The 13,367-nt window shown below is 37.0% G+C and overlaps 1 long non-coding RNA gene across 1 annotated transcript in view; it reads left to right on the forward strand.

Moving 5' to 3' along the window:
* The window catches only part of LOC124110691, a 317,539-nt gene that overhangs the window by 291,386 nt on the left and 12,786 nt on the right, over positions 1 to 13,367 (forward strand). The window lies entirely within an intron of this gene.

The raw sequence follows: 13,367 nt of genomic DNA on the forward strand, positions 1-13,367 counted from the left end.
AGATGTTTCCCTGGTGATATGTATAGTCCTGCACACATACCAGGCCTACAGACATGGAATACAAACACGCGTCATGGGCAGGCTCAGCGGCCCGTTGACGTTCTCCATCTCAGTATCTGACAATATAAAGAAAGAACCATAGTGAATGGTTGTAGACTGTAAATTATGTGTGCACAAAGACTAGATAACATTATGACCAATGAGCAAGTACATGTAAGTACATATAAACAAAAGCAAGATCTAACCGATAAATGTTTGATCGAAAACCGATCGCCATGGCGGTCAAGGGTGATAACTCTTTCTGACCACGTCGAGGCCATTTGCCAAAGACAATTAAAGGGGCACTGATCTAAAGTAATTCCCCGGGACTGGTTGTTGCTTCTGTTATTGTTTTCCCCCCGTGAGTACCCGGATGATATGGCAGAAATCTAGACTAGGTCGCGACCTGTGCTGCACAATTCGTAAGCGCATTTGTCACTTTAATCGATAGTATAAGGGCGTATGGTCACATTGATCAACAAAATGAAATACAGTTTTGGAAATAATAAGGAAATGTAGGTATTTTTGTGGGTACCATCAGTAATGGAGTCACATGCTGGGTAATTCTGTTTACAACACAAGGTAAATAGTTCACCTGAGCATTGATTATTTTATCCTGTTTATATTTTTACAGACAAAATGTGCAAACTTAAATGACAGAATATTCAGTTATTTTACAAATAGACTGAAAATATGTCCATCTGTATTATTATGATAACAAATTCCAAAATTTTTATGTTTAATATCATCACCAAGTAACTGAAAATGTTAGGATTAAATGTACATTTGTATATTGTTTGGGTTCTAATCCTAGCATAATAAATCAATTGTGATGATTTTGAGCGTCTTAATAATTTTTAGTCAATCTGTTAAATATATGGACAGATTTTTCAGTCAATTTGTGAAATGACTGAAATATTTAAACATTTTATAAATTGCCTCATTGAATCACATTTTACACATTGACTGCAACATATACACGCTTACAAAGGAAAAGACTTATGAAAACAACGTCTATCGCGCATCGAGGAACTATGAAAACAAAATGCAAATATCATAATTACAACCTACCAAAGTTACATGGTCGATTTTAGGCAGCTTCCTTGTTCGAGGAATGTACTCGTGAATATCCACAAAAAGGAACAATATCCCATACATCTGCAGCTGTACAAAGGAACTTATTCGATGTCACGTGTCTCTGTAACAATCAAATATTTCAAAATATCGTTTCGAGATATTATATACCTGTTCGTTTCTCAACTGATCACTTAGTTTGTTTCAGTTGTTTCACATAGGTGTCAAGTCTCAAAGGTCAACTGAAAAAGCCCACGTGACAACTATTTTCATGATGTCCACGGTTCTTAAAAAAAATTCCATTGAGTTAGATAACAATGAGATCAATCACCGTATTATGGGTTAACCCTTTGAACAAAGTATGTTCTTACATTGGCACTTCACGCCATGATACGAGTGTATTCCCTTTGCTTTAGTAAACCTACACATGTAAACACTGACTTGAAAAATCCACTGTGCAAGATAACAGTGATTAATTAATCAACATATTTTCTGTTGATCCTTTGATGGCCAGGAATGATCCGTTAATTTATAAAAAAGTAAATCAACTGATCATTCATCTCTTGCTGGGCTGCCACGTGTATATTACATAATACACATTTCACCTCACTTCAAACTTGGATTTAGATTGAATAATTACCCCAGACACAAGAAATGCCAAATGGGAAACGTTTATTAGGTAATCTGAGTAGTGACACCACTTATTATACCTGTAATAAATTCATTAACTGATCATCAAGTGAATGATGACAAATACACAAGTGTAGGGTTATACCAGAAAACATGGATGACAACAAGGGAATAGTAATCATCGAAGCAATCCGAAACCTTTTTTCAATGCAGGGATGCTTTTATATTATTAAACTATACCCATCAGGGTTTTTTCAAAATGATGACATCCGATGAGCTTCGTCGTTCATTTTGTCTGTTTGTTTAGGCTGAAGAAATTAATTAACATGCGCCCTTTGTCGAAATCTTTATAGATCAGGGTTAATCAGGTAGCTGTCCTTGCTGACTGTATCCCATGTGTGCATGAAAACCTTAACGATCTTCTTCTTTAGGACCGGATAACTATATCTATATTGGTTGTTTGTACATTAGGTGATGTATAAAATACATACTATATGAAGATACTAAGCTAGCCTGTCTAGACCGGAGATAAAAAACACCAACAAAATGATGACAGACATCCTACCATCTGCTTAGTGCTCTGTCGGACACTGCATGTTCCAGTATGGCGTGCAATGCACCCCTGTGAACATACCTCCTAGTATGGTTATACTATTTAATTGTTACTGTTAGCTAGTAGTAGCAGTAAATGTAAGTCTCCAGAGACGGAGAGACCGTCTTTGTACCTACTAGCAGCAGTTCACAGTTGCTTACAATCTGTGCTAGTAGTAGGTAATATTTCCTGAATCGGTCGCCTCAGACACATTAACATTCATCCATACGTGACGTCGCCTCAGACACGTTAACATTCATCCATACGTGACGTCGCCTCAGACACATTAACATTCATCCATACGTGACGTCGCCTCAGACACGTTAACATTCATCCATACGTGACGTCGCCTCAGACACGGTAACATTCATCCATACGTGACGTTGTCCCTCAAAAGCGAAAACTCACGTGCGCCGAGTACTAGAGGTACGAGTACTAGAGGACTACTTGAGTAATGGATCTACCCGAATCTTACAGTACCCGGGTACCCTTTTCAAACCTATGTATAAATACGCTTGGGAATAGTTTGATAAAGTAATAACTTTGATACTTTTAAATCTTCGCAGAATTTCTGCTTCATAAAATGTATGACGGGCGTATTTATACAAAGTTCAATACCTGGTATAAACATATTTTAATATTATTGACTAGGTCCAAATGTGCAACACATACTTTTCCTTAGAATGATAATAGAGATCCCAGAAACTGAACTACTAAATTATCTTTGTAGATGGTGACCCATAGGTATCTATTGCCATAGAACATTTGAACATGAGAACTGGTGAATTTTATTATTTCATTATTTAATATGTTCTAAAATATAAAATACTGGATGAAAACGCATCTAGGTATGTCATCTTGGAGACACATTAACGCCTGTTACCATTCTAAAGTTAAACTCTCATATAACAAGGTTTTTGCTGCTATGCCAGTCGATAATGTGTAAATTGATTTCATGGCATTACATGAAACTATTACGTATTTACACAACAAAATAAAAAAAAAAAAATCATTTCTCTTGCAAAATAGCCACGAAAATATTTTCGTCTTTATTTTATTCGAATTACATTCCCTTATTCGACCTAATAAGCGCCCCCTCTAATAAGCGCCCAAGGCGACATTTGTTAATATATTGGCTAGTGAACAATCCCAATTAACCTTCCGGTTGATCAATGTGCACAAGACTTATTTATTCGTGTATTTTACGTGTGTTGTATGCATCCTTAATTATGGGAAATAAAATTCTAAAAAAAAATATATCTGTGGTATATAAACATTTCAGGTTGTCAGCATAAAGGACGAAATTTACGATCTTTCAACTCTCTTGTTTTTCACCAAAATAATATTCTAATAAGAGCCCCCTATTTCTAATTTTGAGAGCGACCCGGGCGCTTATTATGTCGAATACGGTATCATAATTAGTGCTAATCATCACCACATATATTAGTTTCACCAATGTCGGTAACGAAGTCGTGACAGATGCGAAAACAACTTATATACAAGTCTATTTGTTGGAACGGTTCGCCAGAAGGAAGACAGGCCATTAATGAAGTTCTGAAGATACATGCTCACAACTAGCCTTTGCCACAGTCCCTGAACCATATTATTTAAACTTCTGCTTAGCCCTTACTGTAATGACTTAGCTCTCAATGAAGCAAGTCTAGATTTTCCCGAAGTCTGAATCTCCCATCTCACTGGGACTCCTTTTCAATTTAAATGCAATAGTTTGTTTACATCAAAATTGTATAGACTCAGCATTAGTCTAGCTCACAACCTGAATAGAAGCAAATATTAATCTGACTTGCGTTTTTAACAGTTTATAGATAAAAGTCCCTAGTTGTGTCAGAAGATGTTCATAAGGTTTATTGTAACTGTTCTATAGTGAGGCTTATCTACAGCCTCAATTGATGGATAGCTTAAACTCCAACACATCTGCAAACTGTAATTGGTTTTAACTGGTTTAATCAGCTACATTATCGCCCGTTATGGCAACTGGCTTTTGGTTATATCATCTAACATGGCTAATTAATTTCTTAAGTAAACGATCACTGTGGGGTCCTCTATCCTCCGTATTCGACTGCTTGCAAAAATCTGAAAAACTCTAAACGCACAACTTGTTAACATCTATATTTTCTGCTGAATATTTGAAACAGACATGCATATGGCTTTTATTTGAAATGGCTACAGGGCTCCGGTTTGATAAAAGTGTGTTTGTGCGTGCGTGCGTGCGTGCGTGCGTGCGTGCGTGCGCTCTCGGGAATATTCCAGTTTTATGATGGCGGTCTGTAAATAATCAGTCCTGATCAAACGATCCAGTGATTGATACTAAGAGCAACGATTCACGCCGTCGGGGCACGCCTCACACAACAAACTTAGTTTGACCTGGACCAATTCTATTTGTGCCAGAGAGTTTCCTTGGGTTGTTTGTGAGAACAATTGACATGTCTTGATTGGCATGTGTTTGTGACGGGTGCCATTGGTGTGGCATGATACGCTCACCCTTTCGCTAACACTCGGCGGAAGGCCTGCGCCTATTTGGGCTTTCATCCCACGTCAGTCTGATGCGCCATGATATAACTGAAATACTGTTCAAAGTGGTGTTTAATTCACTCACTGTATTTTGTGTTACTGCAACCGTCAATTGTGTTTTGTTTCTTGTTTAGCACCGCACCCAGCAATATCCCGGCGCACTGGAACTAATGTGTAACAATGTGTAAAAAAACATGTCGAACTGGAAAATGTGCCACAATGTATCTAGATGTCGATGGATTTATACCAATGTCCTTAAATCATTGTGTGATCTCTCTTTGTAATTGAGGGATACTGTGTTATGGATCCACAGCAACAACTCTATTGTTACTGGCTGCCTGTGTGTGTCTACATTGTTACTGAAGGGGTCAACTGAAAATTACATGAATCACTGGTGCATTAAGTTGTATTGATAACACTGTTGGCAAACTGCCCTGTACCAAAATTAGGCGAGACATTGTGCATAACGTCGTGCATTAAGTTTTATTCATAACACTGTTGGCAAACTGCCCTGTAGAGTTCGCGAAGTGTACTGTTGCTGAAATAGACGACGCCCCATATATGGTTCCACTGCCCACACTGGGGAAGTTTGTTTTGTTGTTTTATACCACACTTCAATGTCTGGAACAACAGACCAATGGCGCGTGTGAATGGTCAGGGGGCTGCACAGATTTCAATTACATACAATACCAAGGACAATGTTGAGTGTAATTAACTGCAAGACGCAATTGATAATAGTCCCTTCTAATCCCTACAACAAACCTGTCACATTTTATCTTTCACTTACTGTTGTAACCAACTAATTTTAAAGAGAACCTGAAAACATATCAAGTGTTCGATTTACTTTTACGTATTGCAAAATTATATATTTATAGATTCAAATTTCAAAATACAAAACCTTATTTTCATGATTATAAAGAGGAAGGTCTTCATGATACAACATTAAAAAGATATTGCTTTCAAGACAGGTAATCAGCAGAAATTGTGTGAAGCTTGGATGTTGTATCATAAAAATGAGCTTCGATAATTTATGTATACTTGATATATGCACTATGTGTGTATTACTAGAGTGAATGTGTGAGTGAGAAGTATGTTATATGGGTAACAAATCTAAGATGTACTGAGTTGTGCAATATGTCATGGGCTTTCTTCTACTCTGGACAGAAGCCCATTTTATGTAACAGGTATTTCTTTTTATAAAAAAAGAAAAAGAAAACAATAATGCACAACCGATTGTCTGATAGAGCTAACTGTGCATATAGCTATGTGATGTCAATAAACTTGGTAACATGGTTTAGTTTGACTTCTTGGCCCGTGTCTGAATTCCATTGACTATTTCCTGTTTATATAACTGACATTATCAGCAAATCTCTCTGCACTGTGAGGGACATATACCAGAGTAAAACATGCAGCGAAGCCTTCTGCCTCCCGAAGGAAGCCTTGGGCATCACGTGCGTCAAGGGATCGGCGGAATGTGAATGACCGTTAACATTTGTATTTGTCTATTTTATGCTTGAAAAACTCAACACTTTTCCAGATACATTCCTGGATGCTTACCAACTCAACTATATGAAATAAATTGTAGCAGTGATTATTGTATCATGGGTAAAAGATTTAGGCTGAGATTTCAACTCAGCCATTGAAAAAATACCAGCCAGTATAATTGTCACAAATGTATCTAGCCTGCCATGTGAGTAATAGAAGGGCACAAAGTCAGTATTATGGTCCAAGTGTTCTTGAAACTGATTGTCACAAATGTATCTAGCCTGCCATGTGAGTGACAGAAGGGAACAAAGTCAGTATTATTGCCCAAGTGTTATTGAAACTTATTGCTACAAATTATCTAGCCTACCACTTGAGTGACAGAGGGGCACAAAGCACATACAAGCAGTTTCGTGCTCGTTATAAACGTTCCCTTACTTTTTGTCAGTATATATACAGTACTTTTTGTCAGTATATGTACAGTATATGTGGCTTATATAATGTTATAAAATAATTTTCAAGAATAGATAAAACAAGCTGGACCCGCCTCTGCACCAGGTTTTATTTATAAGTGAAGGACACTTTACATTGTATAGAATTTGGAACATATATTTTAAAATGTGTTTATCCTGAACTTGATAGGAAAGCTGGGTTTACCTCCCAGAGAAATGCTTGGTTCTGGGACAAGTCATTTCGTAAACCTTTGTTGGTGTGACGCACTTTTGTCCCAGTGCATGGGATAATGAAATCTCTTCAGAACGGGAATGGCTTAATTGTAAATCTGCCCTAAGGAAGAAGATTTTAAAGCATCGGTATGGGTATGAGCCAAAATCACTTGACAAGGTGACTCTATTAATGTGAGAGGAATCCCAGTCAAAGGAACAGTAGCGACTTTTGGATTAATGTAAACAAACAGACTGCCATGATTTTTTAAACCAATCCACTATATTGGTAAAGCTGATGAAAAACGCAGCTCTATACCAGGGGAGGTAATCCAGGAGGATTGTATTGTCACAAATGAGAACGTTGCTCTCAATAGGTGGAACCGTGAATATCAGACTTAATATAGTGTGGAACACAGTGATTTATTTAAATGAGGCCTAATCACAGAAAATTATAGGGGATGTTGCTGATGGAGGAGTTCTGTTATCCCTGTTGAAACTGGTCTTTTTCGAGGCAAATACAAAGGCATGAGGTGCTCGAGACGGCAGTTAATCATGCTAAATGTGGCAAGGCAGTGGGTTTAGATTACATTTCAGCTGAAGCATTAAACAAGTAAATACTGCATCCTTATTCTGTCAAAGTTTTTTTTAATCATTCTTTCGAAAAAAACTCTTGTAATATGTTTGGAAACAAATTATTATTTATCCTGTAAGAAGCGACGTGGACTTGTTTGGTGATTTACGAAGGACGCTGAATAATAGACACACAATACTAAGAAAAACCTGAGAAACAGTCATGGTATCATTTCGGTAAAAGATGAGAAGATACACTTATTCCTTGGGAGATAGAGCCTTTCCAGCTATACTATTTTTGCGTAGGTGTTTTGGCGATACTACTATTACAGAGGTGCCTTTAAATGGGGCAGAACTGCGAGGTGCTATATACCCCTTACCTTGAAATGGCATAGAATTGTCTCATTTGGTAGATTACGAAAGGCCGTAATAATAGACATGAAGCATTCATGTTTGGAATATATCCTAAGAAGCCATAACACAAAATGATACATCTATTCCCTTGGGAGAAAGACCTGTATAAGCGATACTACTATTGCCTACGTGTTATATACCGCTTGCCTCGAAATAGCCCAGAATTGTCTCATTTGGTTGATTACGAAAGACGCGTAATAATAGACAAAAAATATTCATGCTTGGAATATATCCAAAGAAGCCATAGCACTGTTATTTAGGTAAGTATTTATATGATACCTTTATTCCCTTGGGAGAAAGACCTGTTCAAGCGATACTACTATTGCCTACGTGTTATATACCGCTTGCCTCGAAATAGCCCAGAATTGCCTCATTTGGTAGATTACGAAAGACGCGTAATAATAGACATGAAGTATTCATGCTTGGAATATATCCGAAGAAGCCATAACACTATTATTTAGGTAAGTATATAGATGATACCTTTATTCCCTTGGGAGAAAGACCTTTATAAGTGATACTACTATTGCTTTGGTGCTATCAACCCCTTGCCTCGAAATAGTCTAGAATTGTCTCATTTGGTAGATTACGAAAGACGCGTAATAATAGACAAAAAATATTCATGCTTGGAATATATCCAAAGAAGCCATAACACTATTATTTAGGTAAGTATTTATATGATACCTTTATTCCCTTGGGAGAAAGACCTGTTCAAGCGATACTACTATTGCCTATGTGTTATATACCGCTTGGCTCGAAATAGCCTAGAATTGTCTCATTTAGTAGATTACGAAAGACGCGAAATAATAGACAAAAAATATTCATGCTTGGAATATATCGGAAGAAGCCATAACACTATTATTTAGGTAAGTATTTATATGATACCTTTATTCCCTTGGGAGAAAGACCTGTTCAAGCGATACTACTATTGCCTATATGTTATATACCACTTGCCTCGAAATAGCCCAGAATTGTCTCATTTGGTAGATTACGAAAGACGCGTAATAATAGACACAAAATATTCATGCTTGGAATATATCCGAAGAAGCCATAACACTATTATTTAGGTAAGTATTTATATGATACCTTTATTCCCTTGGGAGAAAGACCTTTATAATTGATACTACTATTGCTTAGGTGATATCAACCGCTTGCCTCGAAATAGCCCAGAATTGTCTCATTTGGTAGATTACAAAAGACGCGTAATAATAGACACAAAATATTCATGCTTGGAATATATCCAAAGAAGCCATAACACTATTATTTAGGTAAGTATTTAAGATACCTTTATTCCCTTGGGAGAAAGACCTGTTCAAGCGATACTACTATTGCCTACGTGTTATATACCTCTTGGCTCGAAATAGCCTAGAATTGTCTCATTTGGTAGATTACGAAAGACGCGTAATAATAGACAAAAAATATTCATGCTTGGAATATAGCCGAAGAAGCCATAACACTATTATTTAGGTAAGTATTTATATGATACCTTTATTCCCTTGGGAGAAAGACCTGTTCAAGCGATACTACTATTGCCTATGTGTTATATACCTCTTGGCTCGAAATAGCCTAGAATTGTCTCATTTGGTAGATTACGAAAGACGCGTAATAATAGACACAAAATATTCATGCTTGGAATATATCCGAAGAAGCCATAACACTATTATTTAGGTAAGTATTTATATGATACCTTTATTCCCTTGGGAGAAAGACCTTTATAATTAATTCTACTATTGCTTAGGTGATATCAACCGCTTGCCTCGAAAGAGCCCAGAATTGTCTCATTTGGTAGATTAAGAAAGACGCGTAATAATAGACACAAAATATTCATGCTTGGAATATATCCGATGAAGCCATAACACTATTATTTAGGTAAGTATTTATATGATACCTTTATTCCCTTGGGAGAAAGACCTTTATAATTGATACTACTATTGCTTAGGTGATATCAACCGTTTGCCTCGAAATAGCCCAGAATTGTCTCATTTGGTAGATTACGAAAGTCACGTAATAATAGACAAAAAATATTCATGCTTGGAATATATCCAAAGAAGCCATAACACTATTATTTAGGTAAGTATTTATATGATACCTTTATTCCCTTGGGAGAAAGACCTGTTCAAGCGATACCACTATTGCCTAAGTGTTATATACCGCTTGGCTCGAAATAGCCTAGAATTGTCTCATTTGGTAGATTACGAAAGACGCGAAATAATAGACAAAAAATATTCATGCTTGGAATATATCCGAAGAAGCCATAACACTATTATTTAGGTAAGTATTTATATGATACCTTTATTCCCTTGGGAGAAAGACCTGTTCAAGCGATACTACTATTGCCTATGTGTTATATACCGCTTGGCTCGAAATAGCCTAGAATTGTCTTATTTGGTAGATTACGAAAGACGCGTAATAATAGACACAAAATATTCATGCTTGGAATATATCCGAAGAAGCCATAACACTATTATTTAGGTAAGTATTTATATGATACCTTTATTCCCTTGGGAGAAAGACCTTTATAATTGATACTACTATTGCTTAGGTGATATCAACTGCTTGCCTCGAAATAGCCTAGAATTGTCTCATTTGGTAGATTACGAAAGACGCGTAATAATAGACACAAAATATTCATGCTTGGAATTTATCCGAAGAAGCCATAACACTATTACTTAGGTAAGTATATATATGATACCTTTATTCCCTTGGGAGAAAGACCTGTTCAAGCGATACTACTATTGCCTACGTGTTATATACTGCTTGCCTCGAAATAGCCCAGAATTGTCTCATTTAGTAGATTACGAAAGACGCGTAATAATAGACATGAAGTATTAATGCCTGGAATATATCGGAAGAAGCTATAACACTATTATTTAGGTAAGTATTAATATGATACATTTTTTCCCTTGGGAGAAAGACCTTTTCAAGCGATACTACTATTGCGTAGGTGCTATAAACCGCTTGCCTTGAAATAGACTAGAATTGTCTCATTTGGTAGATTACGAAAGATGCGTAATAATAGACACACAATAATTATTTTATGAATGTATCCGAAGCGAGCGCCAGACAGGGTAACAACAAGTACCATCTTATAGCATATTTTGGTATGACGTGGCCAGGGATCGAACCCGGACCCTCCTCTCTCTGGGCGGACGCTCTGCCACTAGGTGGAGGCGGTCCTCTTTTTGTGAAATAAACGAAGTAGGGTTATAATAGACACATAATACTCCAAATTGGTAGGTAGTTTACACTATAAAAAGTCACCATAGTATCATTGGTGTAAGTATGTGTACCATACATGTATTTACTCGGGGGATATTGCCTTCCCAGGCATACTAGTTTTTTGCGGGTGCTATGCAACTGTAATTTCCCCAACTTTTCAAATCCCTTTGATTGTCTGTGATGCATTCCTAGATTTGCACCTTTTTTTTACCTTTTACACCTGGCTGATAATCGAGATTGGCGTTTTGTCATTGTGTAGCAAAACTATTCTTGCTACTCTACGTCACCTGATAAAGTATTGATATTTTATTTCATATGTATGCAAACAATTGAGACAATTTGTTATGCATATTTAGCTAATTTTACTGACAAATATCTATTTTCGTCCCAACATTCAAAACTAAATAGAAGACCACTAAAATTTGATTATTTACAAATATCGTTCTATCATGCATGGTTTGTATATCAGCAAACGCATCAATTTCAAACATGTAATCATATCCTCGAAATCTTCCAAGTATATTGTTATAAATAACAATTCTGAATATATATGATATAAAAATATAGAATTCATTTTCTACCTCGTTATTTCAAGATATGCATAAACATCCTGACATCTACCCTAGTCTATTGGTTAAAGTGTTTGCTGGTCATGGCGAAGGCTGTTTCGAATCCCCACATGGGCTCAATGTGTGAAGCCCATTTCTGGTGTCTTCCTTTATCATATTGCTGGAATATTGCTAAAAGCAGCGCAAAAAAAGCTTGTTAAAGCAATCACTGGATTGTCCGACTCAGATTCGATCATTTACAGACCACCGCCATACAGCTGGAATATTGCTGAGTGCGGCGATAAAAAACAAACAAACAAACATATCCCAAAGCGTAATCCAACGTTTCTCGCATTAATGCTACCAACTCATTTTCATGAATTTGTTGCAGACAAATGTACTAATATTAACCCCCTCCCCCGATTTCACACACAAAATACTGTTGATTTTACATTTAAATGGATCAATCGTTCGTAGCTATAGGCTCAGGAGTGAAACACCAAATAAATCACAATGCTTTAAGAATCTCATTTTTAAGAACATAATTATACACAAGCCAGAGATATTTTACGACCGTTTCCTAAGATTCACGGAAAGTGTTGAAAATTCTTTGGGTTTATAAATATAAGGCTGGACGGGCCGATCCCTAATGTAAATAATGTATGTCTTCGAAATTATGTTTATGAAATAGGACTCGCATTTAGCCAAACAAGATATCATTTGATGGCACGGTATTTAGTACCAATTAAAATTAAAGGCGGACAATGTTGCGCTGTTGTCAGTGTGAGTATTACCGTTGGTGATAATTGCTAGGAATGTGACCAGTGTCATGACTGGTGAATTGTGCCTGTTCGTTCCATTGTCTTTCACCATCAGTTTGTCATAGAAACAGAACTCGAATGTACCTCGAATGCTTCACTGATAATATTTGTGTCCGTTTTGGAACCGGACTGTATATTGCCACCTCCTCCAGGACCTCACAACCTCCAGTGGAAAAATACCACAACAGGTCTACCCCGAGGGGAGGATACAGTCAGCAGTCTATGATGATAATGAATGGTGGGATACTGAAACAATACTTCAGAATCAAATGGAAATCCATGTGCTTTGGAAATGTTGATCTAGTTGTAACGTGTAACATAACTTTCTCACGGTTTCATATGAAATCCACTGAATACACATGTAAGTGCGTGAGTGCGTGCGTGTGTGCGTGTGTGCGCGTGTGCGTGCGCGTGTGCAACATACGATCTTTCAAGTTGAAGAAAATATCGTGCACTTTGGGACCAGCTAAATGTCCTAGACAGCAAGGTATTGAGTGAAAAAGTATTGTTTGGCATGGCCTTACACATGTTGTGAAGGGCTGACTGAAAAATCCCAGCTTCACATAGCCCATCCTGTCCTTTTTCTAAGCACTGTAATCCCCATTTATAAACACAATAAGGCACCCGAGTGCCAGCAGAAAACACCCGATATATAAATGTAAACCAGATGGTCTACTGAGCTGTTACATGCGCATCCATATATTCCACTGGAGACGTTAAACAAACAAACAAACAAACACAAATTGCACATGGCAAATTCTGTATTCGTCTTTAACACTTTATGGCA

Source organism: Haliotis rufescens, unplaced genomic scaffold (assembly GCF_023055435.1).
Source record: "Haliotis rufescens isolate VD_foot unplaced genomic scaffold, xgHalRufe1.0.p SCAF_67, whole genome shotgun sequence".
In the NCBI taxonomy this organism is placed as follows: domain Eukaryota; kingdom Metazoa; phylum Mollusca; class Gastropoda; order Lepetellida; family Haliotidae; genus Haliotis; species Haliotis rufescens.